This window comes from Mauremys mutica, chromosome 7 (assembly GCF_020497125.1).
Source record: "Mauremys mutica isolate MM-2020 ecotype Southern chromosome 7, ASM2049712v1, whole genome shotgun sequence".
NCBI lineage: Eukaryota > Metazoa > Chordata > Testudines > Geoemydidae > Mauremys > Mauremys mutica.
The window spans coordinates 55,885,907-55,888,665 of NC_059078.1; positions in this window are offsets into that span (position 1 = coordinate 55,885,907).

Genomic DNA, 2,759 nt, shown 5'->3' on the forward strand with positions numbered 1-2,759 from the left:
CCACCGAAGGCTGCCTGACTGCCGCCCTAACTGCGACCTGTATGCCACCTCCTGTGGCTTGCCACCCCAGGCACGCACTTGCTGCACTGGTGCCTGGAGCCGCCCCTGGGGATGACTTGGCCCATGTCTTTGCAAAGCTCATATCTTCTCCCCCTACTCCTACCGCCCCCCCATATCCTGGTGCTGGAAGTAGCTTGTCCCTTCCTACCTGCATAGTGTTGAAAGGCAGCTAACACCTCCAGGCTGCTGCTGGCCACTGACATAACCCAGCTGCAGCACAGGCAGGAAGGGGTTAAGCCCTAAGGATTAACATTGTCAACCCTCCAAGATTGCCCTGAAGTCTTCAGGAATTAAAGATTGTCATGTGATGGAACCTCCAGGAATACAACCAAAACTGACAACCCCACTAAGGGTGCATGGTGCACCAGGGCCCAGGGAACCTGGCTGCAGGGGCTGCAGCGAACCTGGCCAGAGAGGTGGCACAGGAGAGGAGGGTGCCTAGGGGATGGAGCAGTCCCATGCTCGCTGGGGCAGGACCCAGGGTGGTGAGGGGGGGCGGGGAGTGAAGAGGGTGCTAAGCCCCTGCCCCGGTAGCTGCTGTGGAGCCTGTAGGATATAGGGAGTGAACAGGCTGGAAATTGCTCCTCTCCGCTCCCCCCTCCCCCCGCCACTCCAGAGTTTAGCTGCAGGGTGGAGAGGCTTCCCTGTGCCAGTGCTGTGTGGGGCGTTGGAACATGCAGGGCTTGGCTCCTCCTGGCTAGCACCCTGGACTGGAGGGTCTTGGGCTTTCCCAAGTGCCATCCAGAAATGGGACGGGGGGGCGGGGCCCTGGTGGCTGAGAGCCGGCACGCAGCAGGGGCTGGGCTGATGGACCAGCAGAGGGAATGGCTGACCCCATGCGCTGCATCTTCGTCCTGCCACCAGCCTTGCACACCCATCCCTATTGTTAGTCACTGGACCCCCCCACTCACTGCTGGTGGGCAGGCAGCTGGTGAGCAGGGATCTGGCCAGCAGCAGGATCCGCCAGTACTGATGTGAAGGAGACAGAAAATACAGAACAATTTGCCTGTTTTTAAGAAAAAGTTGGGACACCTGCAGGAGGGCTTAAATACAGGACTGTCCCTTTTAAAATGGCCTACCATTTGGCAGTCTTTGCTTAGAGGGCTCAAATACTGGAAAGGCTGAAGAAACTGCAGTTCTGACTTCAGGGGTGCAATCTGAGTAGCAGTACAGGAACAGAAGAGCAGAGGATGTGGCAGCTCGTGACTAACGTGCAGTGGCACAGCAGAGTGGGGTCTCAGGACTAGCATAGCAGGATTGTTGTAGTTAAGGACCAAGGTCCACTGGCAGAGGTGTATGACCAGTAGCGGTTGCCATGTGGAGGCACTGTGATCCAGTAGACAAAGTATAGGATTAGTAGTGAGGAAACCTGTCTTCTCGGCCCAGCTTTGTCACTGACTCATTGCATGACCTTGGGTAAGTTTCTTCACCTTTCTCTGTTTCAAGTTCCCCAACTATAAAATGAGGCTAAGTATGTTTACCCAGCCCTGTGAGAAGCCTTGAGTTCGACTGGTGAAAATACCTGTATTTGGGCTAAGTGTTGTTACTGGCACGTGTATAGTTTACTAGTTCTGAGAAGCACTCTGCCCTACACACTAGTTAAATAATAGATTAGCAGGTCCTAGTGTGATGTGTAGCTATTTAATTTTTACTTACAAAAGCCCGGAGCACTCAAAAGAACTTGGTGACCAGCAATGGGAGCTCCTCACTCAGCACTAAATTATACACCAGGAGCTCCCCCGCAACCATCCCCTTCAGACAGTTGCCTACAAAGCAGATGGGATTTTCACTGTGTCCTGAAGGTCAATGGTTACAAGCTCTAGTGGACCAGGAGGTGAACAAATGAGTTCCACAGCCTAAGGTGCTCCACAGAGACTGCCCTGTCTCCAGCTTCCAAACGTTCAGCTCCTGGGACTGTCACCAAAACACCTCAGATGCTATGGTGGTAGATGGTGAGAATGAGGCAATCTCTTGGATAGCCAAGACCAGACCATGCAAGATGTGTAGATCTGCGCAGTCCCTTGCATTGTGATCAGAAGCACGGAAGTCCCCAGAGTTGGTATAACATGCTCTTTGAAGCTAATGCTGCTAAGCTGGTGAGCAGTCACATTCTGCACTAGGTGCAGCTTTTGTGTCGTCTCCATGTGGTTAGCTGGTGCAAAGGGCATCCATGTGCACTCCTCCCCCATTGGTGCCTGTGGTGTTGGTGTATGTTGGCAACCCACAGACTAATATTGTCCTAATCTTGTTATGACTGTTTCCAATACAGCCTGAGCAGCCATTTTTTTTCAGACCTGACACAAAAACAAACAAACAAAGACTGCTTTATTTCCTTTAGGTGCTTTATTGATTGTTAACAAGTGACAAGACAGGTTCAATATGGAGCAGCCAGGCAACATGCAGTGACATTAAACATAGGCCATAATTTTGTCTTTTCTCGCCTTGGTGGGTACAAAGATAAGCCATCTCTCTTGCTCACTCACTCTTGCTCTTTTTCAGTGCTTTCCTTCTGTCAGCTTCTGACATGGATGAACACCACAGCAAAGATCAGCTTAGAACCTACTGGGAACTTGTCTGTCCTAAGGACAAAGTGGAGGAAGGATCCCTGGGACTGCCAGCACATTTCTCAGCTCCCCACAATAGACTTGCAAGTGTGAGGGGTTGAGAGCAAAGAAAGGAAGGAAAGAAGAGAATGGGAT